This window comes from Dama dama, chromosome 19 (genome assembly GCF_033118175.1).
Source record: "Dama dama isolate Ldn47 chromosome 19, ASM3311817v1, whole genome shotgun sequence".
NCBI lineage: Eukaryota > Metazoa > Chordata > Mammalia > Artiodactyla > Cervidae > Dama > Dama dama.
Window position 1 is genome coordinate 69064013 of NC_083699.1, and position 14744 is coordinate 69078756.

The window sequence follows — 14744 nt, forward strand, 5'->3', positions numbered from 1 at the left end:
TCCTTTTCAAGGCCATACAATATTCCATTACTATTATTCTTTTGTCCATTCATCTGTCAGTGAATGCTTGGGTTGTTTCTGTCTTTCGGCTACTGTGAATGATACTGCTATGAACAGCATTCATAAGTCCCTGCTTTTAATTATTTCAGGTATATACTCAGAAGTGAGATTGCTAGATGAAATATATTTGGTTTTGAGTTCTTATTTTAAGCCTTGAGCTTGCTTTTTTTTTAAATTTATTTTTATTATTATTTTTTAATTTGTGGCTGAACCTTATGTGGGACCTTAGTCCCCTACCAGGGTTCAAACCAGAGCCCCTTGCATGGGAAACTCGGAGACTTATCACTGGACCACCAGGGAATTCCGTGAGTTTGCTTTTTTTTTTTTGAGTTTGCTTTTGAAAAACAAAAATTAACATGAAATTTGTGTTCAAGGTGTAAACGGGGAAAACATTTCATAACCAAGCTTCCCTCCATGACTGTGGACATCCATGGCTCAAGCACATGATAACTGATGTCTGGACACTGGAACCATCCCCAGATACTCCCTGCATTAAATCCAGACCGATCAATGGCCACAAGACCCTGATTGGCCTCCCCCCACACCCTTTACCTCTCAGATCTCATCTACTGCTCTCTCTTCCATCCCTCCCTCTAAAGCTCCTGGCCTCTGGACTATTCATAGACCAGGAACATCCCAGACATGCTCACCTCCTGGGTGAACCTGCCTCTTACCTTCTTCAAAACTTTACTCAAGTGTCCCCTGAGGGTGATGCTTTCTCTGGACACATGTTTAAATCATCTCTCTCTCTCTTTCTTTCTCACAGACACATGCACACACCCCTTAGCATTGTCTATCCTCTTTCTTTACCTGCTTGATTTTTGTCCATAGTGGGTGCCACATTTAACATACTATTATTAGCTTCTTTTTAACAAATTCTATAGTGCTTTAAGATTTTAAAAAGTTTCACACATATGATTTCATATAATCCCATCAGTTCAGTTCAGTCCAGTTCAGTCCATCAGTCGTGTCCGACTCTTTGCGACCCCATGAACTGCAGCACGCCAGGCCTCCCTGTCCATCACCAGCTCCCGGAGTTTACCCAAACCCATGTCCATCGAGTCGGTAATGCCATCCAACCATCTCATCCTCTGTCGTCCCCTTCTCCTCCTGCCTTCAAGCTTTCCCAACATCTGAGTCTTTTCAAATGAGTTAGTTCTTCACATGAGGTGGCCAAAGTATTAGAGTTTCAGCTTCAACATCAGTCCTTCCAATGAACACCCAGGACTGATTTCCTTTAGGATGGACTGGTTGGATCTCCTTGCAGTCCAAGGGACTCTCAAGAGTCTTTTCCAACACCACAGTTCAAAAGCATCAATTCTTTGGTGCTCAGTTTTCTTTATAGTCCAACTCTCACATCCATACATGACCACTGGAAAAACCACAGCCTTGACTAGACAGACGTTTGTTGGCAAAGTAATGTCTCTGCTTTTTAATACGCTGTTGAGGTTGGTCATAACTTTCCTTCCAAGGAGTATGTGTCTTTTAATTTCATGGCTGCAATCACCATCTGCAGTGATTTTGGAGCCCAGAAAAATAAAGTCAGCCACTATTTCCACTGTTTCCCCATCTATTTGCCATGAAGTAATGGAACCAGATGCCTTGATCTTTGTTTTTTGAATGTCACCTTTTAAGCCAGCTTTTTCACTCTCCTCTTTCACTTTCATCAAGAGGCTCTTTAGTTCCTCTTCACATTCTGCCATAAGGATGGTGTCATCTGCATATCTGAAGTTATTGATATTTCTCCCAGCAATCTTGATTCCAGCTTGTGCTCCCTCCAGCCCAGCATTTCTCATGATGTACTCTGCATATAAGTTAAATAAGCAGGGTGGCAATATACAGCCTTGACGTACTCCTTTTCCTATTTGGAACCAGTCTGTTGTTCCATGTCCAGTTCTAACTGTTGCTTCCTGACCTGCATACAGAATCCCATAACAACCCTTTTTTCCCCCTCTGCACCTATTTTTCCCCATCCTGTTTCCTTCCCCTTGCTGGTAACCACTAGTTTTGTATGTGTGTGTGTGTGTGTGTGTGTGTGTGTGAATATACTTCTTTTTTGATTTATTCACTAGTTTGTTGTATTTTTTTAAGATTCCACATATAACTGGTATCACACAGTATCTGTCTCTCCATATGACTTATTTCACTTAGCATAATGCCCTCCAAGTCCACTCACGTTTTTGCAAAAGGCAACTTTTCATTCTTCATAGCTGAGTAATAGTCCATCGTGGCTTCCCAGGCAGCTCAATGGTAAAGAATCTGCCTGCAGTGCAGAAGTCATAGGTTTGCTCCTTGGGTCAGGGAGATCCCCTGGAGAAGGAAATGGCTACCCACTCCAGTATTCTTGCTGGGAAAATCACATGGACAGAGGAGCCTGGCAGGCTACACTCTGTGGGGTGGCAATGAGTCAGACATGACTTAGGGAGCATGCAGGCATACCACATCTTCTTTATCCATTCATCTATTCACGGACACTTAGGTTGTTTGCATACCTTGGCAATTATAAATTATTCAGCGTGAACATTGGGGTGTATGTATCCTCTAGAATACATATTATGTTTTTATATTAATATAATATTTAAAAAATCTTTTATTTATTGTCTGCCTCTCCCAGTAGGATGTCAGCTCCATGAAGGCCAGACTTCTGTCTATTTGTGTTTACTACTATATCCTGCTGTTTACAACAACAATATAGAAGGAGCTGGAGAGCGTGTAGCTGTAACCATGATTACATTCTGCAGGAAATGAAGGAAAAACTTAGCAGTGGTCTAATTTAATTATATATGCTCACCTAATATCCAAAGCAAGAGAATATGGAAAGCAATGTTTTATCCACATGTGGCAGGTGATAAAAAATAGGATCTCACTTCAGGCTGTCCCCAGAGAAAACAGGGTGGTATTCCACTTAAAGAGGATCAAATAGTAGCCCCCAAAGATATGTCCAAGCTCTTACCCCAGCATCTGTGAATGTGACCTTACTTAGAAACAGGGTCTTTGCAGATGTAATTAGATCTAGAGTGAACACTAAATCCAGCAACGGGTTTCCTTATAAGAGAAAGGCAGAGGGAGACCTGAAGCAGAGACACGGGGAGAAGATGTGAAGACAGAGGCAGATTCTGGAATAACACATCAAGGCAAGGAACGCCCAGGACTGGGCAGCCACCCAAATCCAGGAGAGCCTCCAGGATGAAGAAACCTGCAGATACCTTGATTTTAGCCTTCTAGCCTCCAGGGCTGTGACAGAATAAACTTCTGTTATTTTAGGCCACCCAGTTGATGTTAATTTGTTATGGCAGGAAACAAATACATCCTCAATGGAGCCTATTTTTTTGGAAGGCTCATCCTATGGCTTGCAGGATCTTAGTTCTCTCATCAAGTGCCCCCCTCAGAGGAAGCACTGAGTCCTAACCATTCAACCACCAGAGAAGTCCCAAACACGTCCTCCATAGTTGTATCTAAGATTCACTTATTTTTTTTAAAAAAGACTAATTCATTCATTTATTTATTTTGAGCTGTGTTGGGTCATCGTTGCTGCTTGGGACTTTCTCTAGCTGCAGTGAGCTGGGGCTACTCTCTAGTTGCGGTGCTCGGGCTTCTCACTTCAATGGTTTCTCTTGTTGCAGAGCACGGGCTCTAGGCACACAGGCTTCAGTAGTTGCAGCTCCCAAGCTCTATCTAGAGCGCAGGCTTGGTAGCTGCCATGAGGGGCTTAGTTGCCCTGAGGCATATGGGATCTTCCCAGATCAGGTATGGAACCCATGTCCCTTGCATTGCAAGATGGATTCTTAACCACTGGACCACCAGGGAAACCCTAAGATTCACTGTTTTAATTGTGTCTGTAAGAGGACAAAGAATCACTTGGTTACACATTGCCTATGCCTTTCTAGTGCTGTGTGAAAAAGAAAAAATTGACATAAATATAGATGGTTCAAAACTAGGAAAGGAGTACATCAAGACTGTATATTGTCACCCTGCTTATTTAACTTATATGCAGAGTACATCATGTGAAATGCTGGCTGGATGAAGCACAAGTTGGAATTAAGATTGCCAGGAGAAATATCAATAACCTCAGATATGCAGATGACACCATCCTCATGGCAGAAAGTGAAGAGGAACTAAAGAGCCTCTTGATGAAAGTGAAAAAAGTGAAGTCACTCAGTCGTGTCCGACTCTTTGCGACCCCGTGGACTGTAGCCCACCAGGCTCCTCTGTCCATGGGATTCTCCAGGCAAGAATGTTGGAGTGGGTTACCATTTCCTTCTCCAGGGGATCTTCCTGACCCAGGGATCGAACCTGGGTCTCCCGCATTGCAAGCAGACGCTTTACCGTCTGAGCCATCAGGAAAGCCCAGGAAAGTGAAAGAGGAGAGTGAAAAAGCTGGCTTAAAACTTGACATTCAAAAAGCAAAGATCATGGCATCCAGTCCCATCACTTCATGGCAAATAGATGGAGAAACAATGGAAACAGTGACAAACTTTATTTTCTTGGACTCCAAAATCATTACAGATGGTGACTGTAGCCATGAAATTAAAAGATGCTTACTCCTTGGAAGAAAAGCTATGACCAACCTAGACAGCATATTAAAAAGGAGAGGCATTAGTTTTCCGACAAAGGTCCGTCTAGTCAAAGCTATGGTTTTTCAGTGGTCATGTATGGATGTGAGAGTTGGACAATAAAGAAAGCTGAGCACTGAAGAATTGATGCTTTGAACTGTTGGAGAAGATTCTTGAGAGTCCCTTGGACTGCAAGGAGATCCAATCAGCCCATCCTAAAGGAAATCAGTCCTGAATATTCATCAGAAAGACTGATGTTGAAGCTGAAACTTCAGTACTTTGGCCACCTGACGCAAACAACTGACTCATTGGAAAAGACCCTGAGGCTGGGAAAGAGTGAAGGCAGGAGAAGGGGATGACAGAGGATGAGATGGTTGGATGGCATCACCGACTAGATAGACATGACTTTCAGCAAGCTCCCGGAGTTGGTGATGGACAGAGAAGGCCAGTGTGCTGCAATCCATGGTGTTGCAAAGAGTCAGACATGACTGAGTGACTGAACTGAACTGAACTGGATTGCAGCACACCCGGCTTCCCTGTCCTTCACCATCTCCTGGAGTTTGCCCAAACTCATGTCCACTGAGTCAGTGATGCCATCCAACCATCTCATCCTTCCGTTGCCCACTTCTCCTCCTGCCCTCAATCTTTCCCAGCATCCGGATCTTTTCCAGTGAGTTGGCTCTTTGCAGTTCTTCACAGTTCTATGATGATTATTAATTGTTACAAAGAATCGTGTCATGTACATGTATCATTGGACTTCCCTCTAGCTCAGTTGGTAAACAATCTGTCTGCAATGCAGGAGACCAGGTTTGATCCCTGGGTTGGGAAGATTCCCTGGAGAAGGAAATGGCAACCCACTTCAGTATTCTGGCCTGGAGAATCCCATGGACAGACGAGCCTAGCAGGTTACAGTCCATGGGGTTACAAGAGTTGGACATGACTTAGCGACTAAACCACCACCACATACATCATTAGTTCCTACTTCAAATTAGGCAGGACCCTAATTTGTCTGACCCTAGGTCAAACTAGGATTATATTAGTAAAAGGGTGGTGACATTTCATTGCAAGTGGATTCTTCACTAACTGAGCTAGGAAGGAAGCCCAGTAGTTTGAACATTCTTTAAATGCTATAATCCCTACTTTATTCAGATCTCCTGTTTTCCCTGATGTCCTTTCTTTATCCCAAGATTCCATCTAGATACCACACTACATTTAACCATTTAAGATCCTCTTGCCTGTGAAGTTCTCCGATTCTTCCAATGGCTGACCTTGACAGATTTTGTCTAACATTTTTCTCATGATTTATCAGGGTTAAGGATTTGAGGTATAATAATAATAATAATAAAAATTTTGCCTTTGTCCCTAATTCCTGTCACGGATCTCCTAAAATCCTTGGAATTTCCCTCTGTGATAAGAGCGTCTCTGTTATTCATAATGAGCCCCTTTCAAGTCTATCAAAGTTTATGCTAATGAGGTGTTAATTGGCGAGCTTCTAAATGGCTTAGGATGGGGGCTGGGGGTCTCGAGGAGCCGACCAAAGAGATTTGGCACTTTCTCCTGACCTGCTTCAAGAAACCTCTATAAAAACCCTTGGGAAGTGCTGCCGGGAGGGCAACAAGAGAGGGCTTGGACCGTCTTCATCCCCCACCTTCTGCTTCTGAACACCTCCCACCGGAAACAGTAAGTTCAGCGCTTGGCTGCCTTCTGTGTTCTAGCAAATTATCAAACGGGGAGCTGGATGGTGGGAACCTGTGGGCCTGTTCGTCTGGCCGGGCTTCAGAAATGCCCCTAGCCTGGGTACTCCGGTTCGCGGCTGGCGTCTTACATGGGGGCAGAAAATCGAAGAACCGGTTGTTGATGTTAGCAAAGACCCCACGTATCCATATTCCGTGTGCGTCCGGGGTGAGACCAGAGGAGACAAGCGGAGGGCCTCCTATTTTTGCTCAACATCTTGCGAGGAGGGTTTATAAGGTTGGACGGAATAGGGGGATGAGAGACTGGAGGGCTGCGGGAAGAAGGGTTAAAGAGCTAAAAAGCCCACAACGGGCAGGCGGTGGGGAGAAACGTCTCCTGGGACAGAAGCATCCGCGGGTTTTTTTTTTTTGTTTTTTTTTTTCTTGTCTCTCCTGAACCTGGTCCGCTGTTGCGAAGAAGGGACTCATTGGAAAAGACCCTGATGCTGGGAAAGATTGAAGGCGGGGGAGGAAGGGGACGACAGAGGATGAGATGGTTGGATGGCATCACCAGCTGAATGGACATGAGTTTGAGTAAACTCCAGGAGTTGGTGATGGATCGGGAAGCCTGGCGTGCTGCAGTCCAGAGGGTCGCAGAGAGTCGGACACGGCAGAGCTGAGCTGAGCTGAACTGAGTGCGGTCCAGCTCCCGCGCCGCGGGCGCCCCGGGGCCCCGCGGAAACCCGGGTGGTCCGCAAGCCCAGCCTGGCCACGAGGGGGCGCAGCGCGCGCGGCGGCGGGTCACGCGGGCGGCCCTCGGGCGGAGAAGCCGGCCGGCCTGACGCACAGGTCAGGGCGGGGGTCGGATGGGATAGGCTGGTCGCCGCCCCTCCGAGGACCTCGTTCGTCTCTGGTCGCGGTCGCTAGGGCGCACCGGGGTTGAGCCGGCTGAGCCGCGTCAGCCACGAGAGGGGCGGAGTCTCCGCCGAGGCCGGGCAGAGGCCCCGCAGCACTCGCGCGCCTCCCGCTGCGGAGCCCCGGCTGGCACGGCCCGCTCGCCAGTGCGCACGCGCGGCCCGAAGCGCCTGTGCGCCGGCCCCGCCCCCTGTGCTCGCCGCGGGGGCTCCTGGCCCGGGCTCTGTCCCCTGGTTTAGGGGTAGCAGCTGAACCGGCCCAGCTGCAGCCAGCAAGCGGGACGAGTTCTTCTGTAACCTGCGTGTGGGCAGACAGAGGCTTTCTCATGACCCAGGATCCAGATGCAAGGGTTAAAAAAAAACAACACATCGCTACTGTTCAGTTCAGTTGCTCAGTCATGTCGAGTCTTTGCGACCCCATGGACTGCAGCACATCAGGCCTCCCTGTCCATCATCTGCTCCCAGAGTTTACTCAAACTCATCTCCATTGAGTCGGTGATGCCATCCAGCCATCTCATCCTCTGTCATCCCCTTCTCCTGCCTTCAATCTTTCCCAGCATCAGGGTCTTTTCAAATAAGTCAGTTCTTCATATCAGGTGGCCAAAATATTGGAGTTTCAGCTTCAGCTCCTTCCAATGAATATTCAGGATTGATTTCTTTTAGGATGGACTGGCTGGATCCCCTTGCAGTCCAAGGGACTCTCAAGAGTCTTCTCCAACACACAGTTCAAAAGCATCAATTCTTTGGTGCTCAGCTTTCTTTATTGTCCAACTCTCACATCCATACATGACTACTTGAAAGGCCATAGCTTTGACTAGATGGACCTTGGTTAATCCCTGGTTGAGGAGGGGACTGGAACCCATTGTCATTTCATGGAAATCGAAGAATTGGTGATGGACAGGGAGGCCTGGCGTGCTGCAGTCCCTGGGGTTGCAAAAAGTTGGACGTGAGTGAACTGACTGATTAACTGGCCTGGTGTCAGGACTTACTGAATCTCTTACCTTCTTTTGTCTCCTTGCGAAAAGATTTAATCATGAGGCAAAGAGATGAACAAAGTTAGTTTATTAGCATAGGACGCTTGTGTGAGATACCGGTGGGCAGGCCAGGGCCCGCAGTCCCAAGAACAAAGAGGGCTACATTTGTATAATCAAAGCAATAGTTGTGGGGGAGGCTATGGGTGGAGAGGGGGAAGGGTATATGAACAATTTTTGTACCTTCTCAATTTTTCTGTGAACATGAAACTGCTCCCAAAAAGCCTTTAAAAAACCAAAGTTAATGTTTGCAAAAAATAAAGTGGGGAGAAAACCCTCTTTTTCCTCACTTTTGGGTAGACATCAAGGCTTACATCATTAGTGATTTGACCCTAAATAGTCTAACTGGGTGATTGTCATATGGTGGTGACATACACTAAAATGGGAACTTCCCTAGTGACTCAAAAAGCAAAGAATCTGCCTGCAATGCAGGAGATCCCGGTTAGATCCCTGGGTGGGGAAGATCCCCTGGAGAAGGTCATGGTAACTCACTCCAGTATCCCTGCCTGAAAAATTCCTTGGACAGAGAAGACTGGCAGGCTTCAGTCCATGGGGTTGCAAAGCCAGACAGGACTGAGTGAGTGACACTTCCACTTTCACTTTATATGAATATGATGATTCATCTCAGGTTTCAGCATAATGTCCCCTTTCACCAAGTTTCTTTCACCTTGCACCTTTATTCCTGTCTTGGCTACGTGCATAAATGCTCTTCTTCAAGGACCATTAACTCTCTGACTTCATGTAACAAGATTTGGACTCCATATCTATTATCTTGTGTTTTAACTATTAAGACTTCTGGCTTGAGTGTGCCTGGCACTTGAACATGCCTGGTCTTCCTTCAAGGCAGTATAGATTGAACCTGTGTCCTCTACATTGCATGGCAAATGCTTAAACACTGGACTACCAGGAAAGTCCCATTTATCAAATTTTATATATAGTAGTGTGTATGTGGAGGAGGAAATGGCAACCCGCTCCAGTATTCTTGCCTGGAGAATCCCATGGACAGAGGAGCCTGGCAGGCTACAGTCCATGGGGTTGCAAGAGTCGGACATGAATTAGCGACTAAAGAGAGAGTGTGTATATGTTAATCCCAAACTCCCAGTTTCTCTCCCTTCCCGTTTGGTAACCTTAAATTTGTGTTTTCTCTGTGTTGAACAAAACTCTTGACTGTATGCTTTCTGTGTATAAACAAGCAAACAAAGAAAATTTGAACTTCACTTAGTTAGTAGTGGCCTGTTCTGGCAATTCTGAAAGCATTTTCTGTGTATTTTGGGATTAAGCAAATTAGGCAATATCATGGCATTGCTGGGAGCAAGGAGTCTCACTGTGGAAGAAAGTGGTACAAGTCTGGAGGAAGGAAGGCCAGGGAGAGCTCTGTGGACTGGACTTCGATTCCCAGATCTGCCTGCTGAAAGAACTTTGGGATCAGGGCCACCCCAATGGCCCTAAGCATTCCTAGTGTTCATATTTTGGATCTAAATCCCATTCTCCAAAGTTCCTTGGAGACGTAGCTCACTTAGTGAAAGAAAGTGAGAGTGTTAGTCAGTCGTCATGTCTGACTCTTTGTGATTCCATGGACTGTAGCCCATCAGTCTCCAGTATAAAAAATATATATATTACACAGTCTCAAAGGATCACTGCACAGATTATTTAATAATTAACAAAGGGAAAAAAGGAAGCTTTATAGTGGGAAAATTTGGTGAATACCACCTTAACCACGTGATCAAAATCAGCACCACAGAGAATGACATAAAAAAGTACCAAAAATGCATAACCTGAATTGGATCATGGGGTATGTCTATTAGTCGCTCAGTCGTGTCCAACTCTTTGCGACTCCATGGTCTGTAGCCTGCCAGGCTCCTCTGTCCATGGAATTTTCCAGGCAAGAATACTGGAGTGGGTTGCCATTTTCTTCTTCAGGGGATCTTTCCGACCCAGGGATCGAACCTGGGTCTCCAGCATTGCAGGCGGATGCGTTACCATCTGAGCTACTAGGGAAGCATCCTGGGGTAACGTCAGACAAACTAAAATAATGGGCCTGATTCTTTTTTTAAGAGTAATCACTAGACTTTATTTGAACAACTGGGAAAATATTTCCTTAAACTGTTTATAAGTGGGAAGGGATGCATGGTATTGGAAGCACACGAAGGAAAGAGGGAGGGGAGGGGGGAAAGAAAGTTGGAAAGCAAAGAAACAAAAAGGCCAGGAAAGAAATACTGCATTGAATTAACCACAGACCAGAGTACCTTTCATCTTATGTACCCTTAATACAGTCATGAAACTTCCAGAGATATTTCCATTAGTTAAATGGGAAACTTCCACGAAGTTGTGTCTGACTCTTGGGACTCCTGTAGCCGCCAGGCTCCTCTGTCCATGGGATTTTCCAGGCTAGAATACTGGAGGGGGTTGCCATTTCTTTCTCCATGGGCCTGACTTTTTTTTTTTTTTGCCCCGCCCCCTGACTTTTAAAAAAATGTTTATGTTGTGGGACTTCCCTGTTGGTCCAATGGTCAAGACTCCATGCTCCCAATGAGAGGGGCTTGGGTTTGATCCTTGGTCAGGGAACTAGATCCCACATACTGCAATTAAGACCTGGCTGAGTCCAAAAAATAAAAAGTCTAAGTCATGAAAGACAAAGATTAGGGAACTGTTCCAGAGTAAAGAGGAATAAAGAGACATGACAACTCCATGAAAAAGTGTAACTTCGAAGTGGGAAAAATATTGCATAAAGGATGTTATTGGAACAATTGGGCAAAATGTGAATATGGACTCAGTCGTAGATGTTAGCATTGGATCCATGTTAATTTTCTGAACTTTGAACTTGATCATTGCAGGGTGGTTACCTAAGAGAGCCTTCTCGTTCTTAGGAAATAATCCCTAAAGTGTTTGTGGGTGAAGAGTCAAGATTTCTGCAACTTAATCTCCAATGGTTCAGGGAAGAAAAACAAGTCTCTGTTTTGCTTTGTACCACTGAGTTGGATATGCCACAATTTATATATATGTTCTGTATGTTGAACATTAAATTTTCCAATTAAAAAAAAAATCACTCTTACAAACTGATGCTATCAACATCTTTACGAACAGAAATTCTTTTGTCACCATTTTTAATATAAATGCCCAGAATTATGAATACCAAATCAAAGAGTGCCAATGTTTTTATGGCCTTAAGAGAGTAGTAATTCAAGATGCTAAGAGCGGCTGATTTAAATAGAAGGTTGTAAGTCACCATAGGAGGTGAGAGCACAGAGCTACAAATAGCAGGAGATTTTAAAAGCAGCTGCTCATGCAAAGGACTCTCCCAATACTGGAAAACTCCCTGCAGTATGGCAGGGGGGTTGCTAACCTAAAACGGCTGCCATAAGCATAGCATGGGGAGTTTTCCAGCAGACGTTTTCTGTTAGCAACCCCCCTGCCCTTGTCCTAGGACTCGTGGGCCTAATCCAAACCACCATGACCTAAATCTAGACTTTGGACAATAAGGAATTTGTGCCTGCGGACGATTCTTCTGACTAAGAACCACAATGTGATGCTTTGTGTTCAAGAACCTCATGACTCTCCAAGATAGCTGTGAACTTAGTATGAATCTAAAATAAAAAAGAAAGAGTATTTGGCCTAAAAGATACTGAGTTGAAATAAAAACTGCTAGTAATGGGAGTGTAAATTGCTATAGTTACTTTGGAAAACCGCTTAGTGTTATGTTTTTAACACAACATTAACTTGATCCAGTAACTCCTATCGTACCTAGGTGTGTTCCCAGAGAAATGCTTGACCATGGACTCCAGAGAGACGAGTAAGGGAATGTTCAGAGCAGCATTACTTGTCAGAGGTCGAAGCATGTGAACTGGAAAAAACCCAGTGTCCATCAACAGGACAATGGCTAAGCAATCTATGCTAGAACAGAATATTATATAGCAGTGAAGATGAATAAAGCCCAGCTATGCAAAACTATGGGGCTTCCCAGGTGGCTCAGTGGGTAAAGAATCTTTCTGCAATGCAGGAGACACAGGAGACAAGGGTTCGATCCCAGGGTTGGGAAGATCCCCTGGAGAAGGAAATGGCAACCTGCTCCTGTATTATTGTCTGGAAGATACCATGGACAGAGGAGCCTGGTGGGCTACGGTTTATAGGGTCACAGAATTAGACACAACTGAACCGGCTTAGCGCACATGCATAATTATATGTGTGAAGCTTAGAAGCAATGAGTGACAAGGCTTAGAAGTTTACTTTTTGAATAATATTTTTGAAAGCTAAAAAACTTTAGCTTTTAGGGATGTATTTATTTGTATTAAGATTTCCTTTTATTAAATTTATGGATTTATTCATTTATTTTTGGCTGCACTGGGTCTTCTTACTGTCTGTGGGCTTTCTCTAGTTTTGGTGAGTGGGGGCTCCTCTGTGTTATGGTTTGAGGTCTTCTCATTGCAGGGGCTTCTTGTTGCAGGGCTCAGGCTCTAGGTACATGGGCCTCAGTAGTTGTGGCTTGTAGGCTCTAGAGCGGGGGCTTAGTTGCTCCATGGGATGTGGAATCCTCCCAGACTAGGGCTTGAACCTGTGTTTTCTGAAACAGCAGGCGAATTGTTAACCACTGGGCCACCAGGGAAGTCCTTATAGTAAGATTTTTAAAAACAAGGTAAATAAAAATATAAAATTGAGGGACTCCCCTGATGGTCCAGTGGTTAAGACTCTCATTTCTCAAACCCAGGGGCCCTGGGTTTGATCCCTGGTTGGGGAACTGGATCCCACATGCCACAACTAAGACCCTGTGCAGCCAAATATATAAATAAAAACAAGTAAAAAAAAAAAAAAATATATATATATATATATAAAATTGAGGATAGTTAGGCAGGGAGATAGGGTAGGTAAGAAGTATAGAATTATTGGCAATAATCTCTTTCTTTTTTTCTTTTAATGTGCATTGTAATATTTTTAAGAGCGATAGCCAGGATGGAGTGTTTACCAAACAGTTTATCACTTCATTTTATTTGATTTTCAAGCTTCTCCAGGGGAGATGCTGCATTTCATGGGTGACGTAAACCTAGGAGGGTAGTTAATAGTTAGGATGGCAGATCCTAGTTGGCTAAATCCAAGGGGCGCAGTCAAGGGGATACAATTTAACAGGAGTAAACATGTTGACATTGGTTTCAAATATTAGCAGCAAAGGTATAGCTAGAATTAGGAACAGTGACATTTTTTGTTTGTTTTGTCTTGGCCATGTGCCTGACATGTGGGATCTTACTTCCCTGCATGGTGGATCAAACTTCCGCCTCCTGTGGTGGAAGCACAGACTCTTAACCACTGGACCGCCAGGGAAGTCTAGGATTAGTGATTTTTTTAAAAAAGAAAAAGTCTAGGATCTTGTATGAATGCAGTTTCAGTAAACTATCAAGCTTATTTGGCAATAATCTAGTTCTTAAGTTGAGGGGTAGGTACATAATGTTCATTTTATTACTAGATTTTGTACCTTACATATGTTACTGGAAATTCTTTTGAATGTGTTGCAATTGAAAACATCACTGGTGTCTCCTGTTTTTGCATGTTGAATTTGAAAATAGCAATGTAGATAAAATCAGGAAACCACACAATTTTATAATTGGAAGAGGCCTTCAAGATGATGGCTACTCTGAAAGGTAACCATTTAAAAATTATAACTACTAGGGAATATTTATAGTTTGGAAAATTGGGGATGACTTAAACATAAAAGCAATGGTAAACGTCATGAAAAAATTGAGGTTTTATTTAATTAAAATGTAAAATTGATACATCAAAAATCATCTTAAAATTAAAAGGCAAATGGTAAACTGGTTTAAAATAATGCCATAAGCAGGGACTGCCCTGGTGGCTCATTGGTAGTAGTGCAGGGGACTTGGGTTCAATCTCTAGTTGAGGAACAAAGATTCCTCATGCAACTGAACCCAGAGCAGTGCAGCTCCTGAAGCCTGCATGCTCTGGAGCCCCCACCACAACTGGAGAGCCTGTGTGCTGCAACTAGGAACTCATACAGCCAAATTAAAAAAAAAAAGAAGCCACAACTATATACCAGCCCAGCGTTGACGTCCTTAATATAACATTATGACAGCTTATGGAAGAACACGAATGAACTTTTTGGCCAACCCAATATAAAGAACCCATAAAATCAGTAGGAAATGTAGTAATACCAAAGTTGAAAAATGGCAGTGAACGTTAGCACAGTGAAGAAAACTATCAACTAAAGGAGAAAATAGCCTACGGGATGGAGAAGATATTTGCAAACAATATGTCCATAAGGAGTTAATATTTAAAATACAGAATTCAACATAAAAAAAAAGTTTAAAAAATGGACAGAGGACTTTAAAAATAGACGTTTTTCAGGAGAAGACATACAGGTGACCAATAGACTTATGCAAAAATGTTCTATATCACTAATCTTCAGGGAATTCTAAATCAAAACCACAATGAGGGACTTCCCTGGTGGTCCAGTGGTAAGACTCTGCACACCCATTGCAGAGGGCACGGATTCAATTCCTGGTTGGGGAA

The 14744-nt window shown here is 44.0% G+C and overlaps 1 non-coding gene across 1 annotated transcript; it reads right to left on the reverse strand.

Moving 5' to 3' along the window:
* Positions 1 to 4331: 4331 nt before the first annotated feature.
* Positions 4332 to 4404, reverse strand: TRNAC-GCA (transfer RNA cysteine (anticodon GCA)). Its single transcript has one exon. It is a non-coding gene; the product is annotated as a tRNA-Cys (tRNA).
* Between the last annotated feature and the right edge of the window lie 10340 nt (positions 4405 to 14744).